The sequence below is a fragment of the Macaca nemestrina genome, chromosome 3, assembly GCF_043159975.1.
Source record: "Macaca nemestrina isolate mMacNem1 chromosome 3, mMacNem.hap1, whole genome shotgun sequence".
NCBI classification, from domain to species: Eukaryota; Metazoa; Chordata; class Mammalia; order Primates; family Cercopithecidae; genus Macaca; species Macaca nemestrina.
The window spans coordinates 40745416-40772313 of NC_092127.1; the positions used below are offsets into that span (position 1 = coordinate 40745416).

Below are 26898 nucleotides of genomic sequence, written 5' to 3' on the forward strand. Positions count from 1 at the left end.
AGAGGCAGAGATTGAACTGATACCACCACAAGCCAAGGAAGCCAAGAAATGCTGACGCTTACCAGAAGCTAGAAAAGGCAAGGAATGGACTATTCCCTAAAGTCCCCAGAGGGAGTATAACCCTGCTACATCTTGATTTCAGACCTCTGGCCTCTGGAACTGTAAGATAGTACATTTTTCTTGTTTTAAACCATTGAGTTGGTGGTAACTTTTTACAGTAGCCACAGAAAACTAATGCAGCTGGATAGTGCAGAATCAGAGACTGAAGTACCAAATCACTAAATGACTCAGTCCCAAGCTCCAGGTTGAAGGAATGTATTGCTCCTGTCTTCTATACGCTGAGCATCACCAATGGCTCATGGACATTTGCATAGTGTCCAAAATTATCTTAGATGATGCACAGTAAGTGCATTACATCATTGATCCCAACCGCTTTCCTAAGTTCTACCTTTTTCTTGTTTTTCAGATGAAGAAACTGAAACATAGAAAGATGTTCAAAGTCAAAACTATATATGCTGGAAGCTGGATTCTATCCTATGCAGTCTGTCTTTAAAAACAAGTTCTAAACTACCAATATTCTATTGATTGACTTACAGTAAAGGATATCAGAAAAGAATACTATTGTCCAATATAAGTAAACCAGTAAAGTACTATAAAATTGTTATCTCTTTATTCACATTATGTCTAATGAAAAAGAATGATTAGGAATAAAAGGAAGCATAAGGAGAAAAGACAGAGTAATTTCAAAAGAGTTTAAAGTACTTCTGAGAATTTCGTTATTATTTCCTTTGAGTCTCTTTTCTTTCAAAAAATGTTTTGTAGGGAAGACTAGGTCTGTCATTTTTCTGAAGTTATGTCCTTAATAAATTGTAGATTGTGGATGGATCAGCTGGGGTTGTCTCAGCTAATACCTCTACAAGCTTGCATAATTATGCTTCCTCACTTTTCTCTTATGCTTCTACCTTTCTTTCACTCAAATGCCAGTCTTTTCTATGCAGCCTATTTTTTTCTCATGAAAACAAAATAGCTGTGAAGCCCTAGATCCTGAGGATGTTTTCAAAAACTTTTTATGGTGGAAAATCTCAAGTATATACAGAAGTAGAGGAAATAATATAACAGACCTAACATACCTATCACTAAGCTTCAACAGTTTTCAGTAAATTAACATATTGCCAATCTTGTCTCCATAATTTTGAAGCAAATCTCAAACGTTTTATTACTTCTTCTGTATTTTATTATTTATCTCCAAAAACTAAGAATTTATCTACATAATCATACCTACCATATGATGATCACACTTAGAAAATTAGTTATTTCATAATAAGATCAAACATCCAGTCAGCATTCCCATTATACTGATTGGAATATATTAAATGTATACATTAACTTAGGTGAAAACTGACATCTTTATGATGTTGAGACTAGCTATACAAGATAAAGATATATCTTTTCATTTGTTCAAACCCACTTTCCAGTTCTATACTTTCCATTTGTTCTTTCTTATAAAATTTTTGTTTCTCTGCTGAGATTTTATGTTTTCCATTTTTTTTCAAGAGAATTTGAAATTGCTTGGTGAAACATTTTTGTGACAGCTGCTTTAAAATCCTTTTCAGATAATTCTAAAATTTGATTCACTGGCATTTACCATTAGATAATTGTCTTTTCTCATTCAAGTTTTGAATTCCTGATTCTTGGTATGATGTATATATACATATACATACACATATTTGAAACAGAGTATTACTCTGTTGCCCAGGCTGGGGTGCAGCGGTGTGATCACAGCTTACTGCAACCTCCATCTTCCAGGCTCAGGCCATCCTCCTACCTCCCACCTCAGCCTCCCAAGTAGTTGGGACTACAGGCGATGCCACCATGCCCAGCTAATTTTTGTATTTTTTATATGCACAGGGTTTCACTATGTTGCCCAGGCTGGCCTCAAACTCCTGAGCTCAAGCAATCTCCCTGTCTTGGCCTCTCAAAGTGCCAGGATTACAGGCGTGAGCCACCATGCCTGGCCGATAGGTAATTTTTGATTGTATGCTGGACATTTTGGCTATTATGTTAGGAGTCTCTGAGTCCTACTTAAATCTTCTATTTTAAGAGACAGTCACTCTATTTTGGTCTAACACACAAATACTGGCTTACTTTGTAGGCTGTGGTTCCAACAACAATTTAATTCTCAGAGCTTCACAATGCTATTTTGAGCTGTTTAGTTTACTTCCTGCTCCTGAGGCTGCCACTGGTCCTTGATGGTGCTGCTTGAGGAGACAGAAAGAGCTTCCAAAGTCAGGGCTTCCTGGTTCTCCCAAGTTGGGGAAAAGAGTCCTCAGCAGACAGGGGCAAATAGGTTTCCCCTGCCAGTCCACTTGCTGTAGTGGGGTTCCCTTTACTAGTGCTGCAGAGCTGCCAGGTCGCTCTCAGTAGGAGAGGGAAGTCTCAAGAACACAGAGACAAAATCTTCCTGGGCCAAATGCTTCTTGTCACAGGATGCCCCTTGTTGGCAACTCCTAGATTCCCTGTGTCTCTCCTGCTTGAAAGGGTGGGGCACTTTTTGTGGAATAACTTTTTAACTAGTGACTGACTCTATTTCACTTATGATAATTTGTGACTCTGTTTCTAATGAGGTCATTTTGGAAATGCACTTTTTTAAAAAGAAAATTACCTATTTCTCTAAGTCAGGAGTCATGAAGTATTTTCTGTAAAGGATACTGATAGTAAATATTTTTTCCATAAGATCTCTGCCACAAGTACTCAACTCTGCCATTTTTGCAAAGGAAGCCGTATATAATACATAAAAGAATAGGTACGTTCCAGTAAATACTTACAAAAATAGGGAGCCGGATAGATTTGGCCATGGGCTGTAATTTATCAAATCCTGCTCAAAGTTTTACAGTGTATTTGCATAGAGCATTGCAAAGTAGTTTCTTACAACTTTTTAAACATTTTCTTTTGTTTTATTATTTCCTCCTTGTCATTTTGGATTTTGTGTATTTGTGCTTTCTCCTTCTCTTTATTTGATTAAGTTATACATACAATGGTTTGTCTATTTTGGTAAGTTCTTTCCAAAAACTGGGATTTAGTTTTATTTTCAGTCCTATTGGTTTTGTTTTTTAATTCATCAATTTTGTTATTATCGCTATTAATTCATTTCTAGTTTATTTTGGTTTTGTTTTTCTCATTGTACAATTTTGAAGTAGGGATTTAATGTATTTATTTACATTGTTTTTTATATACATAATTCTTTAAATTTTCTTCTGATAGCTTCTTTTCCTGTTTCCCACAGATTCAGATGTCATATTTTTATAATTTTTAAGAAATTTTGTAATTTTGTTTTGTATTTTCCCATTGATGTATTAGTTCCTTAATAGAAGTTTTAAAAAAATTCTACATGGAAATGTCTTTTTTTAAATTTTGTTATTAATTTTTGTTTTTTATTTACTATGGTCTAGACTATTGCTTGTATTATTTCTAGTCTTCCTAATTTATTGCATTTTTTTCTATACATTGATACAGTTAATTTTTATAAATGTTCCATGTGCACTGGATAGAAAATATCTCCTCCATTACTGGGATTGATTTTATATGTAACTCTAAGATTTACTTTATTGATCATATTGCACTTTTCTCTAACCCAACCAATATTTTGTCTACTTGGTTTGACTTAGATTTAGAAATAGGTGTTAGAGATTTATCTTACCAATATAGTTTCTGCTTTATGAAAGTTAACACTGAGTTACTGGATGAATTATAATCATCAGTGCTATCAAGTCTCATTTTTGTATCTCAATGCATTTGGTCTTAATTCTACTTTCTTAGATATTTAGTATTCAATATTCAATTTTGATTTTTTAATCTGTCTGAATATTCTTTGTAGATGGGTGAGTTAAGCTTATTTACATTCATTGACACGATCAATATGTCAAAATCTTTTGCCTTAGTTCTATTATACACACACACATTACATGAATATTTTTTAAAATTTAAATTAATATCTTTCAATAGTAACTTTCATTTTATCCTTGGCTATTGGTTACTGATTCCCTACTATAAGCCACATTGAAATTAACTGGTAATCTTTTCTTACCCCTCTTCCTTTCTGTACAGCATCAAATTTGAAGTAATGCTCTTTTTCTCTCAGTCAGTATTTTTAAAGCAATCAGTAGGTTAGTCAATGTTTTATACACATTCTCCATTTTCTCCCAATTTTTGATCATTATTCCCTGTCTATATTGTCAGAAATATAACATTACATTTTTAACTTAAAAGTCTCTCCAATCTTTTGGTTAGCTGAAATGTACCCTTTAGTAAATCACTTAGGTAGAGCTCAGGGGAACAATATTTCCTAAATTATCACATGTTCATAAACATTTATTTGGAGCCTTTATATTGACAAATTGGTTTGGTTACATAGGAAATGTGGCTCACATTTTCTTTCCTTGAGTATCTTAAATATGTTACTCCACTGATCTCTGAAATAAAGTCTTCCTGATGAAAATTTCAATGACAATCTGATTTTTTCCCTTGTGAATTGCTTTTTGCCTCGATCCCCAAATGATTTTTTAAAATTTAATATTTTTACTAGACTGTGCCTCAATGTTTGCCTTTCCATGTAGATTTTTTCCAGTATGAGATATACATTTTAATATGTTTCAAATAACCTTGTAGTTGAAGACTTTTAAATTGATCATTGTTAGAGTATATTCTATCCTCTTGGTTTGGTTTTCTCACAAAGACTTCTATCACATACATGTTGCATCTTTTCTACGAACTTCTATATCTATCACTTTCTTTTGAGTCCTTTTCAATCTTCTTCCTGATTTATTTTTCACTGTTAATTTTTCCTCCTTTCCATCTTCCATTTCTATGAAGGCATTAGCAGTAGTTTTATTCATTCTAGTATCCTTCGACTTTATTCTTTATTTCTAAAATGACTTTTTCTTTGTTTCCTTCTTTTATGCAACTATCATCATTTTCCCCAAAATTTAACTCTTCTCCAATTACCTCATTCTAATTGTCAACATTTGCGTCAATATTCATATTTCATAGCTTTTATCACTTTCTTAATTTCTTTTGAGTAATTTTGAAATATTAGTATGTTAATTTCCTATTCCTACCGTAACAAATTATCATAAACTTAATGCCTTAAAGCACCTCATATTTATTATTTTACAGTTCTCAGGGTCAGACATCCAAAATTGGTCTCACTGGGCTAAAATTCAGGTGCCAAGAAAGGTGTGTTCTTTCTGGAAGCTCTAGGGGAGAAACTTCTATAGATTACTCACATTCCTTGATGAAGGCCCTGTTCATCCATCTTCAAGCCAGTGATGTTGGGCTGAGTTCCTCCTACACTGCCATTTCTCTAGTTCTCCCTCTCCTATCTCCTCCTTCCACTTAGAAGGATCCTTGTAATTGCATTGGACCCACCTGATAATCCAGGCTAATTTCCCTATTTTACAGTCATCTGGTTAGCAACCTTAATCTCATCTGTGACCTAATTCTCTTTTGCCATGCCACCTAACATATTCACAGGCTCAGAAGATTAGGATGTCAACAACATCAAGGGGTCATTATTCCTCAATCAGCTTACTGTTTTCGAATATTTTGTGGCATGTCAGTTTTGTATGCTTTCATTTTCTCTAGGAATATTAGTCTCCTTGTTCTCTTGTTTTAAACAATAATACTATATTGTATACAAACATAATCTCTTTAAGTAAATGAAGTTTTTAGAAGAAAATAACAATGTGATATCCTTTGAAACTGGTCCTCCTCCCTTTCTTTCCACACCTTTATCTGGACTGCCTAGCCCTTTGGTGCTTCTGTCTGTATTCTGCTCAGTTTGGATTCTATTTCTAGCAATTTCTCCATAGTACAAGGCTTTGTCTTGGAAGACAGCTTTGTTTTCATAGTGTTGTGAGTTTATAGGACCCAGATACCTCCAGAACCATTAGAATTTATAGCAACATAATCCACTGTACTCATCTGTGAATTGGATCCTGCAGGATCCTGTCATAGCTTTTTAGACTGCAGTTCTCACATGAGTTCACCACTCACCTATTCTGAGAAATAACAGAAACCCAGCTGGCTTCCCTCTGCTTCTGCCTACACAGATGTAGACACCAGGTATTTCAATTATTGGTGGTTTGTTGACAATCATGTTTGGAGGTTCATGGAGATTCCTTTTTCACATAGTTTTGCTTATGGGTCTTTGCTTATGCTGTAGGCCATGCTTGTTTATTTTAATGGGGAGTCAGGGATATTCAAAAAATATGCCATTACCATATTCCACAATTTCTCTCTATCTTTTAGGGATATCACAGAACTAAGTGCAGCAGACCCAATCTCCTTTTGAGTGATACATGATAGCTCTGTAGTGTATACAGGGTGAAGTGAGGAGACAAAATGTCATTTGTTGCTATCTCTTTAATGCTGTCTCTTTTCTTTAAGGGAGGTAGAGTAATATAGGAGAGGAAGAATAGTCAAAGAGAGACAAACGGTTCATTCAGATGGGCCACTTATCTGGTTCAACCATTCCTTTTTTGTGTCAAAGGAGTTCTTGGCCCAGCTCATAACTTGGATTTATTTATGAATTTATTTGTTAATTTTAATTTTTTAGATATTCATAATGTATCTTCTATATGCTGAATTCTTGGGAGGCCAAGCTGGGCGGATCACGAGGTCAGGAGTTTGAGACCAGCCTGGCCAATATGGTGAAACCCTGTCTCTACCAAAAATAAAAAAATTAGCTGGGCATGGTGGCATGCACCTGTAGTCCCAGCTACTCAGGAGGCTGAGGCAGGAGAATCGCTTGAACCCAGGAGGAAGAGGCTGCAGTGAGCCAAGATCATGCCACTGCACTCCAGCCTGGGCGGCCGAGTGAGCCCCTATCTCAAAAAAAAAAAAAAAAAAAAAAAGAAAAGAATATAAAGATAATTAAAAGCTGGACTCTACTCTCAAACAGCTTGAGTCTAGTACAGAAGATAAGATGATTACACAAATAACTATAACTTAAATGCTGTAAGGATATATCCTCAGAGAGAGGACTAATTAACCAGAAAAGGGCCAAAGGAAAACAAAATACCATTTTTTCTTCTACTTCATTTGTATCTGAATCTTCCCAGTAGCTCAAGGATACACTGTAAGTAGGACAGGCAAGCCTTGGTTTTCAATCACCACAGAAAAGGAGAGTGATGACTTTGCTCATCTGTAGGGATGTCCATAAGGGAAGTGCTATCCCTCAAGGGATGCCTGTTCAGCGGTGATCACCATGTGATTAAGTCCAACATTCTGGCAAGAAAGGAAAGCCAAAAATATTCATCATGAAGTTACTCTGTTTTAGAAAGGGGAACTATGAAAAAATATAGGTTTTATTAGGAGGAAAAAAATTAAATAGTTTTAAAAGTAAATAACCACGAAGAAGCTGAGAGACTGTTTAAGAATGGCTTATTGGAAACTTGGGGAAATTGTCTGACTCAGCCCAAACAGGACAGGCATTTAAAAAATAAACACTAAATGGCAAAGGAAAGAAGGCTGTTATGGGGAGTGGGAATGAATCTTTTTATGGAGGAAAAGAATTTTCCAGGAAGAAGAGTGGTAATTCCGTAAAATGTGACACACCAAATGCAATGCAAACTAGTAATTAAGTAGGTCAAAAGCTCTTTAATTACCAGGGCACCTTGCAAGTAAATCCAAAATCAAACACTAAAGTTTTCAAACAAAGAAAGGAAAGCTGGTAGGAGTATTAATGGAACTACTTCAGGCTGATAAAAACATTGTACTCAAGTGCAATATATATATATATAAAATATATAAATTATAATTTATATAAAGACAATAGTGCAAAAAAAGGAGTTTGTCAGAGTATTTAATTTTTAAAAAGTCATTTTATGAAGTTCTCCCAATTTAAATACTTTAAATTGTACTTTCAACAGAAAATCTGTATCAGTTAGCTTTTACTGCATAACAAACCACCTCAAAACTTAGTGGTTTAAAAAACAATTACTTATTAGTTCATAATTCAATAAATTGGCAATTTGGACTAGGATCAGTTGGGCAGTTCTACTGGCTCATCTGGTTCTCACTCATGTGACTGTAGCTAACTGGCAGCTCAGCTGGAGCTGGATGGTCAAGATGGCCTCATTCCCATTCCTGGCAATTCTGAAGCTCTCTTCCATGTGGTCTCTCCAGCGGGCTACTTCAGACTCTTTGCATCCTTGTTTGATGATGACATTTGCAGCAACAAACACTTTATAATACAAGCCTTGGCTTACATCCTATTTCTTCATGTCCCATTGGCCAAGGAAGTCATTTGGCTAAGCCCAGACTCAAGAGATGAAGAATTAAACTCCACTTCCTGATGGGAAGAGTGGCAAAATCTCGTTATAAAGGAACGTGCATAAAACATAGGAGGAAGTGTTGTGGCCATCTTTACAAGCAAGCAACCACAGTTTGCCCTCAGGTCACAAAATTAACTTGCTTTCCACAGGCAAAATACAAATTCTGTCTTCTACAAAAGTCACATCCCACAATGGTATCAGGCTTGAAGGATCTTCATCGATATCAGTTCCAGATATAGACAAGTCTCTTTAGGTGTAGCGCTTCAGGTTCAGTTCCTCTTAATCCAAAGACCTACCCACTAAAGTTAGCTGCCGTCTTCACACACACACACATCCAACGTGTAACAGTGAGAGGGGACAGGTAACAGCAATAAATGCTCCCACTTGAAATGGGAAGAACACCGGCACAAAGCAGTCACCAGTTCAACTACTGTGAGATCCTGCCAGGCAAATTTTAACAAGGACCTCAACTGTTGGAACAGGAATTAGAATTAGGGTCCAATTCTAGCTCCCAAGAAGTTCTGTGCTGCTCTTGGCTATACCCTTAAGAAGCCTGAATTCTACCCATAGAAAGTTGGGGCCCACAGATCTCCTTTGGTTTTAAACTGCTTCAGTCCTTTTTAGCAAAAGCTGGCAGTGCTTTCACAAAGCTTTGTGAATTCTCCCATAAAGCAAAGTCAAGTGTACTCCATACACCAAAAGCCAAACCCACACCTTATTTGAAAATAAGCATCTCTCTTATTTGGGTATCATTTCAGGCTAATTGGGAGAATGCCCGTAAAATTACTGAAAGCTCTTTTGCCTGGCTGAACATCTACTAGGCACCATCTTAAATCTATCAGAGGGCTTTAAAGAGGACCTTATAGCCATACCCTTACTTTAGCCTTATTCCTAAAGATATTTCTTGTTTTGAAAATATTTTGCTGGCTGGAGAAACTGGAAATAAAAAATAGTTTTATTTTCCAATCCAGCAAATTTGTCTTCTATGTATACCTCTAAATTCTGCTTGCCAAATGGTTATTTATTTAGCTCATCTTTCTCTCACCGTTTCACATCAGGTACAGCTAGCAGAAGCCAACAGACACTTTCCCCATTTTGCCATAAGATCTTCTCAGTCCTATCTCTAAGTTTATTGCATACATTTTTTAATCTGTGACAGTTTTGTCAATTCTTCTGCAACAATGTAATGTGAATTACCATCTTTCCAACCTTCTATTATGGTTTCCTCACCACTTTTCTAGCCTCCACTAACAGCTTGTTTGCCTTTTTGTTGTTGTTGTTCACACTTTGGTAGAAATTTCCTCACTGCTTTTTTAGCCTCCACTTGCTGTCTGATCCCAAAGCCACCTCTACATGTTTTAGGTTTTTATTACAGAAGCCTCCCACTTCTGGTAGCAATTTCTATGTCAGTTAAGTTTTACTGCATAATAAACTACTCCCCTGAGAAACTGGCTCAGAGCAAAAAAAAAAAGCATCTCTTTTTTTTTACCATGATTTTGTGGGAAGACTGGGTAATATTTCTGGTACGGATTTGCTCAGCTTGGGGCTGAATGGTCTAGGATGAGCTCTTTCAGAAATTTGAGGCAGAGCTGGCCCGGGACAGCTGGGCCTCTCTCCAGATTGCCTCTCATCCTCAAAATGGTGAGTTCAGCTTGTTCACACGACAACAGCTTTCCAGGAACAGGAAAAGAGGGTAAGGCTCAAGTGCACAAACACTTTTTAAGCTTCTTTTTGCATAACCTTTGCTAATATTTCATTGGCCAAAACAAGTCACATACCAAGCTCATATTCAAAGGATGCAGAAATAAACTCCACATCTTGATGGAAGAAGCAGCCATGTCACGTTGCAAAGAGGTGTATGTGTAAGAATGAGAATAACTGTCTCCCTCTTTGTAAACAATCTACCACAAAAGCTAATAATTATAGTTCTAGCAACGGAAAATGCACACAAGTTTGCTGCACTGATTGATACGCTAGATGCAGATAAATCACAGGGTTTTGGAAAAATGTAAGAATAGAGACAGTAACTATAATATATAATTTGCCAGAGATGGCCACAGGGCTTGAGGCTTGTTGAATAAGCAGCGATCACATTCTCCACTCTACGTGAACATCTCTAGAGAAAGTTCTGGGGAGTGCAGAGATGAGCATGAACTGATAGAATCATAAACGGATAGGATCCAGCCTAACTGAGGGTATGAAAAGCAGTACAGTATTTTATACGCCCTCACTATACAACTACTCCCTTACATGTATTCAAGTGAATCAGAGCAAAAGCAATATCAAGGGAAAAGAAGATAATATTTTTTCAAAATGACAACATGAAACTCAAAGACTGCAATGTGGAAAAAAAATAAGTTAAAAGAAGTTGAAGGCTGTTTCCCCTGACCTCCCTTGCCCAACAAAATGATACCTGCTGAATGTAACCGTAGGAGGGTCTCAGGTAGTGCTAATCCTCATTTGGGATTACATACTTCTCTTCCAGTTATTTCCCAGAAGTTTCAGGAATTTACCCTCCATTGTGTTATGAATCTTCCCAAAGCATAAAGTCTGAAGTGATGACCTCAAATGTTATAAACCAGAAACAGTCCTGAGTGGGAGCCATAATAGAACAGTAGAACGTCTAAAAATAGCCTGTGGGGAAAAGGCATTTGTACCAATCTAAAAAATGCTATAAGAATGCACACCATGATTTCTTTCTTTTATGTCATTACTACATGAGAAGACTAGAAGGAAATACATTAAAATAATAACATGTTTGTCTCTGTTGCTTGGGCTCTAATATTTTATCTCTTTTATTTTGTATGTTTTATATTTATAAGAATTTCTTTACCAAATAATAACAGATTACACATTAGAAATGGTAATAACTAAAGATATAAAGCGACTCCATATAACAGCATAATTAGTTTGCTTTAAATACTTTTTTCCAAAGGTAGGATATGAAACATACATACATGCCTCAACATGGGATTATCCTTTCTAAGTTAAAATCAATGTTACCCCTCCAACTGAATAAACAGTCTTTTATCCAGGAATTTGCCCTAGAGAAACACATTTTGTTTAGCACTTTTATAAAAGATTAGGCATATAGCAAAACATTTTTCCAGTTTGTAGATGGCTCTGCATAGTTTGCTAAATAGGAATAAAATGCCAAAGCGATAAGAAGAATGCATAGAATAATCACACAATAATATGACATAGGCAGAAAAGTGACTGCTGAGTTTTAGGGTGGGCAGAGTAAGGAAAAGTTGAGGTGGCACTCACAGAGCTGATATGGTTGCTGCTTTGGGAAAGTTACAGTCTAGATAAGATAAGGCATGTGACACTCATCAAAGCAGGGAGGATACATTTGAACTGACTGTGAAAATACATTAACACATTGGGTAGGGACATATTTATTGGAGACAGATATGAGTCTGAACTCATTTAGCATTCTCTAGAAAGGTTTTATTTTGACTTTGAACAAAATATTTACGTAAATCCAAAATTAAACTCTTCCTACTATATTCCCTGTTTAGCTCATGTTTCCCAAAAGTTGGGAAATAGGATGGGGAATAGAGAGACCAACCACACTGTATGTTCCTTACTGAATGTATTATTACCTTCCTCTCCACAACTGCAATAACATCTAGTAAGGTGAAATGTAACTATTACATATTTAGACAGTGAAGTCGTAAGACAGGACCATATAATAATTTCTGCTTGCCAAATATAATAGGAACCATTTGAACAAAACGTGTAAGAGTGAAAAAAGGAAGAATTATTTAATCACACACACTTTCCAAAATCTAAAAAATATCTATATATGTACACATACATACATATATATATATATATAAAACAATGAATCAACATTTGAAAACATCTGCCTTATCTACTAAATGTCAATAATTTTCTAATCATGTTTTGTTTTGTTTGTCTGTGTTGTTCATTGCTGTTTCTCCAAATCTTCAGTCTCTGGAAAAATAGATGGCAGATAGAGTAACTGCTTAATAAATATTTGCTAAATGAATTAATGAATAAATGAAAAATATTTTTATATGTAAGAAAATTCCTGAGAAGAGGTAGCTGCAGGCATCCAGGGAATCAACTATTGGGTTCTCTTAACAGGAAAGGAATATCATATCATTATCCTTGGATCCACCCAAATTCTATGATCGTCAAGATTCAGGTTGAGATCTATTTCTTCTTTTAAGGTTTCCTGACCACACTGGTCTTCACTGCTCTCCCTATGAGACTTTATCAGCTCATCATTTAGCTTGTTTATTTCTTTCCCATTGTTTACTCTTAATCTGCAATTTTTTAATGGTTCAAGCTGTAACCTCTCCTTAACTCATTGATGCAAAGGTTAATAAGACATGGCCCCTGCCCTTGAGGGGCTTGCAGACTGGCAGGAACTTACATGTGAAGTAAATGAGTGCAGTGTGTCAAATATTATACACGCTTTGGTGCATTTGGGTTGGCCTTCCCAATCACAGCTCTACTCTCCCTCTATTTGAAGAAATCAAAAAACTGATTCCAATATTTCCCACTGGCACTTAAAAAGCTAAGTTTCTAAATCTGAGCTAGGACATACCAGATGCACTTGCACAACAGTTTAAAATGAATGTGAGCTGGTAACGGTGTTCCTGCCTCTATCAATACCAGTTTGTGGTAACTAGGCCTCATGTCTCAGAGTCTGGTCACCAGCTTTATGGGTATGAGAGCAAGTGGGGCGGCGGCAGCAGCAGTTTCCGACATCTGGATAGCAGTGATGGTGCTGTGACTGCCAAATCAATAGTCCAGTAGCTGTCTTCTAACTTCCATTCCTCTTATCCTACGAGCATCAAATTCCCTGAATTAAACACCGCTTAAAATTGCTAGTATTTTCACTGTATCAAACCCTGATTGATTCTCATGGTATATGGAGAATAGAGTAAGGACACTAAGAAGAGAGCAGGTGGCTGTCCCATGAGTAAAGTGTTAATGGAAAGATAATTTTCCAACTGAGTCAGGCAGACGAGGGGTGGAAGAATTTAACTCAACCTGAGTACATAGTAGTAACTCAAAATCTCAGGATATTTATGTACACTGGGAAACTTAGCAAAGATCTACTCTATTCCCTTTACCTTAAAATAAAGGAAAAAGAAACTCAGAGAGGGAAAGAGACTCTCCCTAAGAAATGGAAGGTGTGAGTCCAATGAGCAGCAGGGCGAGGGCAGAACCGGAGCCCCTGCTTTCTAATCCAGTGTCCATCCAGCTGGAATGCTCCGGTAATTTCTATTAAGCAAAATTATTCAGAAGAGTATCTAGGTATTTCACTTCTTATAGAAAATAAGCACCAAAAATGTTAATATGATGTTAAGATTGTATTTCCATTGATGAACACAATAGCTGAAAATGAGCAGAACATCCTTTCATGGGAACATTGAAATGGATAGCCCCAATAATAAATGGGAATCAAATTATTCTAACCATTACATTATTTTTCCCACCCCTTATATGGCCTATTTTTAATAAACATGTATTTAATACCCCTATTTCTCAGCAGATCTATCTACTCAGAATCCAGTGGGCTATCTAAGCACTGCTCCCACTCAAACAACATGGCATCAGTGAAGACAGGATTTATTGTTCTGTTTATTCTCTAAAGTTCCTTCAAAGATAGGCACTTGTGAATCAACCACACCTCTTTAGGAAAACACGACACAGCCTCGTGTTCCCTGTGACACTCCTGAGTCCATGAATAAATGGATTTGAAAATGCTCCTTCTTCTATTTAGAGTGTGAGATTTTAACAGTCTTCATCAGAAGAGCCAACAGTCTCTCTGCAAACATTTAACTTGCTGAAACACACCATAATCTTATGATGGTAAGTCTTATTTCTAGAAGATATTTCAAAAGATTTCCTGATCTAAATCCCTGATATCAAATAGTTTAGGTGTTACTACTTTCATTTTACTGGGCTGAGGCCTATAAGATTAAATTTCCCTTATAAAGTCATAAAGTTAGTCAGAGGCAGAAACAGTGTCATTCCCTGCATTTCCGTCTTCTAAAGTTTCAAATGCAAAGGAATTCACCCCATGGGTTCAGCCGCACCCAAATCTCAAGCCAATCCTAACTGAGGTAGGAAGTATACTTGGAGCTCTGTCCAGAATCCAAGTACCCATTGCCCACTGCAGGTCTCAAGTACCTGCAGATCTATAATCTTCAGACTTCCCCCAACCCCTGCCATGATTATTAAATCCTTATGAATGGCCCTCAACCTCCCCTGTTTACATCCCATTACTTCTGGTGTGATTGAAGCCTTGTAAGAGACTCAGTGGGCCTTTGGGGTTGAAGGAAAGTGCTGACACCATACTGCATCCTTCCAAAAAGGAAGCAGTAGCCTTTGGGATATTGGAATAAGTTAATATTCCAACTTATTCCAATGTACACTGGGAAAACTTAGCAAAGATCTACTCTAGTCCCTTTACCTTAAAATAAAGGAAAAAGAAACTCAGAGAGGGAAAGAGACTCTCCCTAAGAAATGGAAGGTGTGAGTCCAATGAGCAGCAGGGCGAGGGCAGAACTGGAGCCCCTGCTTTCTAATCCAGTGTCCATCCAGCTGGACTCCTCCTGTAATAAGTTAATATTCCAACTTATTCCAATATCCCAAAGGCTACTACTTCCTTTTTGGGTCCCCAATTCTGACTGGGCTGTTGCTCCAAACAGAAGAAATCATCTGGAACTAAGATATTGTTCCCAAGACTCAGAATATTAACAGGTGTCTAGATAGCATTCTTGATTTGCAAAATGACTGATTAAGGTGCCAAAGACAATATTCACATGTCTATTTATTTTTATTACATTGATCCTTTTCAAATGTATATTAATATGCACTAGTAAAGTAGTCTATATGGTAAATGAATAAATGAATAGAGAAATTTATATAAGGAGGATGTGCTAAAAAATATGTATGATCAAGAAAATTTAGAGATTCACTTTAAGAACATGTGCAGTGGGTCACATCTACCTAAGTGGCGTCCTTTGGATGCTTCTAGACTGTAAGCTCCATAAAGATATCATGCCTGTTTGTGGAAGCCATCCCCACTGCCAAACACTATGTCTAGCACATAACAGGTCTTCAATAAATATTTGTTGAATAAATGAATCAAGAAATGAATCAAAATTAGCCAAAATCAAAATAGTTCCTATGTATCTTTAGATACTGTAGCGAGTGGAATAGTGTCTCCTCAAACTTTATATCCATCTGGAACCTTAGAATGTGACCCTCTTTGGAAATAGAGTCCTTGCAGACATACTTCAGTAAACATTGACATGAGATCATACTGGATTAGTGTGGCCCCTAAATCCAATGAGAATGTCATAATTACAGACAGAAAAGGACACACAGAGTCACAGAGAGGAAGGTAATGTGAAAACATAGGTAGGCAGAGACTGGAGTGATGCAGCTCAGCTACAACCCAAGGAATGCCTGGGGCCACCTGAAACTGGAAAAGCAAGGAAGCATTCTTTTCCAGGGCCTCAGAGGGAGCATGGCCTTGCTGATACCCTGATTTTTTACTTCTGGCCTCCAGAACTGTGAGAGTATATTTCCAATATTTTATGCTACCAAGTTTGTGGTAATTTGTGAAGACAGCCCAAGGAAACTAGTACAGATAGTATATTTTAGATGCCAGGCCTCTTGCCTCAGTCAGTCTTATTAGACCTGACTCACCTGCCCTTCTCCAGTGGTCTATTGTAACAAATTCAACATGCCCTCCAGTGCAAGTAGTAGAATCTAGCTCCCCTGACACCTAGTATAGCATTCTGTTCACTACACATGACCATTTATAGCCAGAGAACTTACCTGATAGGAAAAAGTTCTCAGTCTAAGGTGTGGGGACACACTGCGGGTACGTACCCATGAATTTATGATGTAACCTGAAACTCTCTGCTCTTAAAATTGTTTATGAGACTAAGCTTCTGACCTCTGATATATGCTGGTTCCAGCCAGTTCACAATAATCATGAGACGTGTTATAGTTTTATTTATGTACTTGATCTTCTGGTCAGGGCAAAAACCAGGAAATGAAGTTTTTGATTTTTTTTAAAAAAACTCATCTTTGTCGTCATTTAGTATTACTAAACTCTCATTATGTATATGCATCTATATAAATAAAAAACGAGTTAAATTTTAAGTCAATCACATTTTCTGAAACTTTCAAAGAGAATCAAATTTCCTTCTAATTGAGGTAAAAATAAAAATTTAATTTACCATTCATCTCCCTAACTAGCCTTGCCAACAATATAATTTCCTTCAAACAACAGACTACCAAAATGTCTTTTGTATACTTTACATATAACTTATATAAACATAGATCTGACTGTGCTTGCCAGAGAGGGGGCACTCAAGAAGTGTTAGGACTGTTTTTCTGGATTAAGAAAGAAAATTAACATTCAGAAGTACCCCTTTGATTTGAATTGCTCGCTTGCTTGTTGTTATTAGTTACTGTTGATGTGATTGAAATGATCATATCTTCTTCATCTTGAACTTATTTACAAGGGTACTTGATTTTGAGCATCAAGAAAGAATGTTATTGGTGATCTGACCTGAGGTCAGGAGTTAGAGACCAGCCTGACCAACATGGTGAAACCTCATCTCTACTAAAAATATAAAAAAATTGGCTGGGCATGGTGGTGGGCGCCTGTAATCCCAGGTACTTGGGAGGCTGAAGCAGGAGAAATCTCTTGAATCCGGGAGGCAGAGGTTGCAGTGAGCCAAGGCTGCACCATTGCACTCCAGCCTGGGCAACAAGAATGAAATTCCGTCTCAAAAACAAAAACAAACCAAAAAAAGGATGATATTGGTGATCTGGAAGTGTCATAATTGAGTCACAATCACTGTGAAAATAACAAAGTGGGTAGCAAACCAAGGCAAACGAACCCCAATCTATAAATCACAAAATTTTACAAGAGAAAAACAAAAAAAGGAGGTATCATCCCGAGATTAGTCATTCAGAAAAGGAAGGAAGATTAGGAGGTGTGGAGAGTTCAGAAGTGAAAGTCTGATGAAGACAAACCCAAGAGATCAGAATTCTGTTAGACTGAGATCCACAAACACGTAATAAGCACCCACCCTGAGACAAGCAGCAGGTGAAAGTGAGTAAAGCATGGAGCTCGGACCCACAATCTAGAGAATGTTTAGACATTCTTTGAGAAAGACAAAAGGTAGAAATCTGAAGAAACTTTTGCATTCATGCATGGTGCAATTTTTTGAACTCTGCTATAAAAGCAAGCTCCAGAGAGCAAGTCTTAGAAGTATCCACAACACTTAGCATGCATTTTTGAATACACATAGAAAGTTCCCAGTAAATGAATGCGTTTTGTGTGTTTTACTTAGCCTATAAATTAATGTGCGAAGAAATGGGCCATAAAACCAAAGATGAATATATTCAGAAAGAGCCAAGAACAAACAGTATGTAAGAATAATGTCAGTAAGGCTAATATCCAGATGTGGCTTTAAAAATTAAACAACTATTCTTACCTCATGGTTTTAAAAAACAAAAAGAAAAAACAACAACAACTACTAAAGATTATAAGAGTAGATGGCTGACGTGTCTCAGACAGTCACAGGTGGAGGCCTCTGAGGCAGCTGCCATTATCTCTGCAGGGTTCAGGATGACTCAGGGAACCCTAGAATTACAGCCAATCAGATGGACTGACCTGGAGGTATCCCTAAGAAAAGCACATGGAGTCATGTTCTAGGAATCTGTTTTACACATAGCCTAGCTCAACACTTTTATCAATTACTTGACTGAAAATAAAGGGAAAAAAATTATGTGAAATGTGAGGATGTCAGAAAGCTACGGGCCAAAAAAAAAAAAAAAAAATTAATCATCAAATGATGGAAATAATTTAAAAATATACTGATTGGTCAAGTTGGTGTGTACAAAGTTATAGTAAGAGCGTAAAGTTTCATGTTGAGTTCAAAAGGTCAATCACACTAGTACAGAAAGGATGATCTAGTTGCTAGAAATTTATGTTCCTATTTGTTTTCTACTTGATTCCAAACTTAACATATAATTTAGGTGCATGCATGCACACACACACACACACACACAAACACACAACCATTTGAGTCTACATGTAAAAAATATAAGATGCAAATTAAACCCTATTTTATTCTACACTGGTCCAGGTTTCAGTGTGCCCCATTCTGAGCTTATTTTGGAGGCCCCTGAAGGATCTGGAAGCAAGGATTTGGAAAAAATTTGCACAGAGGAGAGATCCATTCAGGGAATCAGTAGGGGCATCAAATAGCTGAAGGTATCACGTAGTGGAAGGAGTTGACTGATTACACTATTATCAAAGGTAGAGGAAAAGCAATGGGTAAAAGTATAGAAGGACAGTCTTCAGTTGAAGATAATGAGTCATACTCTGTCATTAGAGCTGTTCAGCAATGGTCAGCCTACCTTAGGAATACATGAGCCCTGCATCACCAGCAGCATTCTAGGGCTGGATGACTATTGACAATGAGGGGCAGTGGAAAATAGACTCTTTACATCCTTTTCTACTCTAAAGTAAACAGTACAAATAACAGAAAAAATGTGGAATCAGATAAGCATATGTTCCCATATATACCGTCTCTGGAATGTCAGACAACTTTTTAAATCTCTGAGAAAACTTCTTAAGCCTACTTCTCAGATTAAATAACCTGTGTAAAGCACCTGCCACATAGTAGATGCTAAGTAAATCATGGAAAAACAAATTATCATGATATCATATAGTTTCTACAGAATAAGGAATAGCAACCCTCTTAATACCACTAAATGAAAAAGAAAAACAGAGAAATGAGATAATGTTCTTTAGCTTTCTGATCCTACCTCTGTAACACAAACATGTGGGTCACACTGATTACCTGCTGATTGTTTAAACAAGAGATCTTCCTTTTGCAGAAAACATTTACTTGAATTAAAATATTCATATTTCACAGGCAAGTTGGATTACTGATAGAAATAAAAAATAAACCACTAAAGTAACTAAGATGCAAAATTCTATTTTCAGACAAGTACCTTAAATAGAAAAATATTAAAAATATACAGTTGAGGGTAGAGCGTTTTTCTCAAATGGTTTTCCCCGCAATATTATCTGAAGAAGGGGCCCTTTTCAGAAAGAGAAAGGCATCATTTAAGATAGGCATCATATGTTAACCCATTAAAGCTGATGTTTGATAACTTTGAAAATCGCTTTATCTTTTAGCTTTTCCTTTAAAAAAATAGACAGACTTTAGGTAACTTAGTATATAGATAAATTTTTAAAATTTATTGAAATGTCCTTTAAGTGTTAGTGAATTAAGATTCCCAATTAAAAGTTTGTATCCTTAAGTGCAAGTGAAATTGTGCTGGATGTTCTCATTATGAACTTGCCCAATAAATCACAATTAAGATATTCCTAATAAAAGCATTCATCTTAGAAAGAAATTTGCTTGAACATAGTGCTAGGAAAAAAAGAACTGCCCTCATGTAGATAGAGCGGGGAACATGGGTTTACACAGAGACCTTTACCAAACAGGCCAAAAATATGCACAAAAAATTATTTTGAAGAAACTTTTTTTCATTTTTGAGATCAGATGAAAGACATTTGTGATATTAAAAGCAGTAGCTGTCACCTAATCTGTGAACTCTGCCAATTCCAAGGATCTAGGTAAAACTAGTGTAATGAGAACTGCTTCCTGGACTGTTAACAAATACAGACAACAAGAGAAATGAAGCTTATGTAAAGATATTGGAAAGTTAATCCAAACAATTATCACCAGAGACAGGCGAATGGAAAGAAAGACAGAGGGAAGGTACAGGCGCGGGGAGGGCATGGGGAGAAGGGGGAAATAGAAGAGTGACATTTGGTGATGAACCATATGTGCGTGGTTTGAAAGACATGACTGAATTGTTTTTGGTGCAGTATTATTCTGACATTTAGAATGAGGCAATTTTCCATTTCCATTAATGTACTGCCAAATAGAAGGGGAACTGTCGCGAATTAAAGACTAAAGAAAGCTGTTCCTCAAAGTTGTATTAAATCATTGCTGATGAACTCATTAAGAACAAATTAACAAGGTAAATTGTACTAGGAATAACCAGCAAGAAAATCCAAGTGAAATTATACAACTTCACTAGTTTCTAAACGGTCCAGCATTAAGCAATGCCAGCACATGACGTCAAAGTGGGAGATACTCTTTGGTCTCTACAAATTTCCCAGTATCCTCTGAAAGGACCCCGGGTTACTTCAGAAAGAGGAGAAAATTTGACGTAGTATCTCAACAGACTTCATAACAACTAAAAGATGTTAAGGGAGATGACCCCCACCCACCTTTCCACTCCATTTTTCAAAGCTAAAACTTTGTACGAGGCATGATAAAAAATAAAAATGGGTTGTCTGTTATCCAAGCAATACATTTAGCCATTTTCTAATGATCAGCATAGAGAAGATTGTTAAAACTGTACAAATAAGTTTCCTCATTTTCCATGAGATCAGCTAGACATGAATTTTTTTGCCTTTCGCAGATGAGGGTGAAAAATCTTCTCTGTTGTCTTCAAATCCTCCTAATGGATTTCACCTTTCAGGTGGAAGAGCTGAAAAATAACATCGAGGTGCTCCCATCTCAACATTCCAGGATTCGCAAATCCTCTAAGGTGACCAGTGCCTTATATATCTAGTTACAGAGCAACTCAGACTTGTCATTTCTGTTTTATTCTCAGCACTGGTGCTCTAGGTATTGTAGACAAGCTGAGAAAAAAAAAAGGCAGCAGAAACTCACAGCAACATGCTCATTAATTTGCCCAACGGCCACACTCTACATTTCCTCATGTTGAGTCCATATTCTGGAACTCAGCAATGAAATCCCAAAACCTTTTTACATGATGATGTCCACCCTCTCACTTCATGTTTTCTATTGACATTTTCATAGGTCTTCTTTCTGCAATAAAAGAGAACTCAAGACATCTCCATTATAGCATGAGTCTAGGTCCTGGACTCCTTTTTTCTCCCTATGGCATTCCTAGGGCCTAGCATGTTGCTTAGAACACAAAGGTCACATAATAAAAGCTGTGTTATTTGGATAGAGGAATAAATAATAATGTTGTGTACTTATATTATGGTCCATATACAGAATTCTCTCCCATATACTAACAAATGATCATTTGAAATTCCAGGAAATACTGGTTCTAACTTGAGATTGATACAATAACAGCCATGTCTTAAGTGTGAATTAATCTGCTGCATTTTCTCCAATTTTTCATAGTCACTAAAGCTCAACTTCTCAAAAGTAATTCCTTTATAATGTATTATAATTTTTTTCTTCAATTGAATTAATTCATTTATAAGAATCTTTTTTAAAACTACAATTTCAGTTGGGTTCATTTTAAATGATTTTGAATAATTCACATTTATGTAGCCCTTTATCTCATGATCTCAAAGTCCATTTATATGTTATTTATTTCTAACGTAGAGCAGGATGGAATCATTGTTCCCATTTTACAGACACACTGAAATAAACACTAAATATATGGCTTTCAGTAAATAACTCAGATGGGAAATTTGAGACTCAGGATCAAAACCATTATTCCTCATCCAATAAATCACACATTTCCATCATATTGTTGCTTAAAAATTTATTTTCTATTGTAACTTCAGTCTCCCTCATGAAACGCTTAACTTCTGCTTACAAAATTTTAAATGGAAATACACATGTGGATTGCTCCAACCCTTCCCTTCCCCTAATTCATTTTCAAGGTCATTGAATGTGACCAATTGTTGTTAAACTGGTGCTAAAACAAGTTCTGCTGAAGTCAACAGGAACCAGAAATGTGCTTCATCCAAGATTTAAAGTCTGTATAGGTATCTGATCTTAAAAGTTGTAGCCCCTTTAAATTAATTGAAAGGACTACTGAGTGCTGGCCAGAACATGCTGCCTGGCCATTTCCATAATAAAGGATTGCAACATGGAAAACTAGTATGTCTGGACATGTTACCCCAACTTTGTTTATATATTCAATATATCGTAATCAAAATGTATAAAACCAAGATAAACCACCTTTGACTTTTAAATCAGACAATTCCTTTTGCTTTTGCGGTTCATGGTTGCAGTTTACTGATCTGATAATTATATCCACAGAGAAACTGATCTTACCAAGGAAGGAGAGAGGTCTAGAGAGGAAACCAAAAAATCCTTTCTCCTTTGTTTGGTTTGTTATTTTTTCAAGGAATTTTTTTTTAATCATTTGTCCTATAGATAACAAAAAAAATGTTTGATGAAGTAAAAACCATTTAAATAAAAGAACCTAAGTCAACTCTCTCCTCTGAAAATGTTCTGGCCTAAGGGTGCATTTTTCCAGCTTCATTGCTTGCCAGTGCAAGGTCAGGGCTCCTACTGAATGTTGTTTTCTGAAATCAGGATGCTTCATTTTAACCTAAGTAAAGTCACCAAGGACCATGAATCCTCTTCTGACCTCCTTGGGGCTGAGCTCCATGCTCTGTTAGCTGGCTAAGCAGAGCGTAGTGAAGGCCCATCTAACCCTGGATACATACATTTCCAATCATCCCTGCCTAGAGTCACACTAACAAGGACACTTACAGGGTGTGAAAGGAGGATCCTCTTTTCAGTCATCTGACTTTATAAACACCATCTCCATCAGTGGAACACCACAGTTAAAACCTTTTCCAATGACCTGGTTATGCTTTCCTTCCTGATTTACATTTGCTCACTCATCACGGTAGCATTCTCAATTTTAATGAAAATAAAAATGTATTGGAATTAGATCATTTTTTATTTAAAAAAATTTTTGACTCTAAATATGTGACATGGGCAGCTTCATAGGCAAATGACTGCTTCTTTATTTACATTATGAATGTAGGAAGACTCTCCCTCTATTACCAGGCTTGAATCTATGAATATAAGGATAAATAAGTTTTACTTTAATCTTTATGGTAACTCAACAATGGCAATGATCCTTCCAGGGCATGTTAGTAGCAAATATCCAAGGACAAATTTAGGTCAACTCAATTCACCCTGAACCTCTTTGGTCTCCCCTCCCCCTCAGGCCAATTGCCAAATCTTGCTTTCTAACCCAATTAATTACATTCTGTAGGTCTTTAAACTTTGATATAATAAATCTCACCTTCTACCTCTTCAAAGTATTCTTCAGTCTTCTCCCTAGTTATAAGAATCCTCAAAGGCCTTTCTATTCTTCTTCTACAGTTTTCCTTAGCAAGTCATTCTTAGCCATTTCCATTCTATCAGATTATCATGTTTGATGGGATATAATGGTCTAACATTGAATGTTTTTACAGAAAAATGCATTTTCTCTAATTTCATGTTTAGGAAATCTTTTTCTTTTCCATGTACGTTGCTATAAAATTAAGCTGACTTCGGCACATAGTTTCCCTTCTGGCACCTCTCCAAGAACAAATATTCCCATGGAGAAGCATTCCCTATGATGGGACTACATCTTGACACCTCATCACCTGAGACTGATGAAGCTCCTTCCAGATATTTTATTCATGTCTTTTGATAACCACCACTAAATTATTTTCCCCAGACTTGGCTTGTCTTCCATCATTAAGAAAACTCCACACCCAATTCTCTAGCTGCAACCTCTATGTGTTCTAATCCAGACATACTATCTCTGCTAAAATAAACCTTTTTTTCTTTTTTCAGATTTACCACTCTCCAAATCCTTGCATTAGCTTTTCAAAACCTCCTCACATTGGTAAGACCCATACAAGTGAGAAGTTACTCCTTCCTGTTTTGTATGCGCAACCCACTGTCCTGACTGTCCTCCCAGGTGCTATTTGCTAATTTGTAGGCTTCTTTATCTAATTTGCCTCACAGCAACAGATATCTGAAAGTAATATCCTTAAAAATAGGAGAAAACTTGCCTCTCCAATTGCTTCCCATGGCTAAGCATAGTGATTTGAGCCTCCATGCCTCCCTCTTTCAGCGCCTCTGAAATTCAAAGCTTTGTCATTTAAGCAAGGCTCTTCCCATATCTCACTCTAGACCTCTTTAGATGATTAATACACTCAATTAAGAACCCAAACCAATTTCTTCAGCACACACTAGTGATGGACAAGAAAAGCTCAGCATGCATCCAGTTGTCCTACAGGAAGGAGGTGCAAATAGCTAAAAGCATATTGGAGTTAAAGAAACTGGAATTTGAATCTCAGTTTTGCTACTGACTAACTGGGCAAGACATTGGGCAAGAGTCTTTTGCCCAGTTTTGGGGGCTTCAATTTCTCCACCTACAAAATGAATATAATAATAAAACTACCTTATTGGCTGACATTTTGCATGTGAAGCACATTTAGCATAATACCTCCCATATAATAAGTATAAGTGAATACTGTCTTTCAATTAAACTTCACATGCTGCATTTGACTATTTACTGTGGATCTGAAGTCACATTATACTTTATGACAATATAAAATATGATCAAGAATTTTTCCAAAGGAATATTTTTATATCAAAATATATATGTATAATCAGAGTATCATGGAAAAGTTCATAGTGAAGAGAGGCTCAGATAAACCAACCAGCTGTTTGAGGTTTAAACAGTTGGTTTGTTACAGAGTTCTGCATGAGAACTCAAGCTGCCTGACTCCTAGTTAAGTGCTCCTTTGCCATATAGAATTGGCAGTGATCACTCTTCTCTGAGAATTATTAATTTTAGTTTGTGGAAAAATGCATTTTTTGGAAATAGAAATGATTCTGTATGCTTACCCTAGAAAGCCAACCGAGTTGCTTCAAGAAGAAAAATGCTCAAGTTTTAAGGTGAAATGTCCATCGGCTGCCAAGGCAACTCCAACTACAACAAATGTCTGTGGTCCACTGTTCCTCTTTCACTCAGCACAGACCTTTGTCTCATAGTAGAGTTGTTTCTTCTCATTGAACTTTTTCTGTGTTGTTATTACTGAGTATTGTAATTAAACATTCTTCTTGAATCTGCTTGGCAGCTGCCACTGTGTTCTAAGGAACCATTCAGAGCCCTGTGTATTATTATCCTAATCCTCTGTTGTAAAGAAAACTACTTAATGCCAAAAATCAGATACAAATACTGAAAGTACTTTACATTTGGTTTTATTAGAATGAGTATTAATTGACATATTGAGGGTGGGGGTGGGTCCAATTCTTCAAGACACTAGGACCTCTGTTAAGTTAAAGTAAGCGTGCAATTTTGAGTTCCACTTGAGTTATATTCAGCTTATGTGTTAACTTCAACATAGCTTGGGAAGCATTCACTGCACTGAATATTCATATGGCATGCGTGATACAGACACTGAACCCAATTTAGTAAATGAATACTTGTAATTTCACCAAAGCCCCGCCGAGAGATTATTATGCAGATTTATGAAGGAATATCACTGAAGCAATTCTTGGCTCTGTCTTCACTCACCAAGGACTCAAAAGTGTGTAAACCTCAAATCATTTTCTATATATTTACCGCTACTGGTTTCATCTTCTGAACTTTTCTGACATTACCTCTCACTTTCTGTTTTATCTCTAATTTTCCCTTTAATATTCTTGCCCTTGAGCAAAGAGCCAGCATCATAACACCTACGAGCACTGCCAAGTTCCTCCTGACAATATCCTGGCTGCCATAATGCCAGCAATCTGTTCCAATCCTGTCACTGCAAAATCTCATTAAAGGCAAAAGGATGCCGGGTCACAGGCATATAGATACACAGCAGAAGGGGCTCACATTTCCAGGACTGGCTATGCCCTGTGCTAGGTCTCCTGATGTCTTCAGAGAAATCACATATTGGCAAAGAGCTGGGCTCAGAGAGCAAAAGCTAGTGTTGCTCGTGCACGCTGCAGTATAGATACCTAACATTCCTATTCCCTTGAGGGACATTAACAGGTTATAGAGATCAGATTCAGAACCAGCACATTTCCCCAAAGGTTTGTGCAAAAGGAAATGAGACACAGCCTGACTGAATAAGGCCTGGAGTGCATTGCAGGAGACCTGGATTTGAGTTTAAGCCTACAACTAGCTCATGGTCACCCTGGAACAGTCACTTAGATCCTCTGCACCTCATATTCCTAGGCCATTGGAACATCCAGGTCTTCAATTCTATAGTAATTTTCTAGAATTTAGAAACCCCAGAATTTTATAGGTGACAAACTCCAACTCATACTACAAATCAGCATGAGAGCCAGACATGTAAACTTGCAGGAACATCAGCTCACGAAATGACAAACACTTAAGTCCATGTAACAATTCAGTTCAGGCCTAACAAGTTATCATCACATCTCAGTAAGTGTGCGTTGGAAGTTTGTAGAAACCTCCAAATAATTTAGTGGCAAGCTTTTTTTATTACAACTTACAAAATCATCTTACAAACATCCATCTATCTATCTTTATTTCTTTCTGTAGCTCACTGGAATTACCTCTTTTTCTGGGATTAAAACCAAAAAGATACTGCTATAGCCATATATACCATGACATCATGTTACATTTCACATCTTGGGCTTTGGAGTGAAGCTATCAATCCTAACTTCTTTCTTAACTTCTCCAAAGTTAAACCATCTCTTTGAGCAGATGTGAA

The 26898-nt window shown here is 36.7% G+C and overlaps 1 long non-coding RNA gene across 2 annotated transcripts in view; it reads right to left on the reverse strand.

Annotated features, from left to right (window-relative positions):
• LOC105463446 (uncharacterized) overlaps positions 1 to 26898 on the reverse strand; it is a 70941-nt gene that overhangs the window by 42144 nt on the left and 1899 nt on the right. For both annotated transcript variants that reach the window (XR_976330.3, XR_976329.2), the window contains exon 2: positions 7079 to 7284. This is a non-coding gene — a long non-coding RNA (uncharacterized lncRNA). The remainder of the gene's footprint in view (positions 1 to 7078; positions 7285 to 26898) is intronic.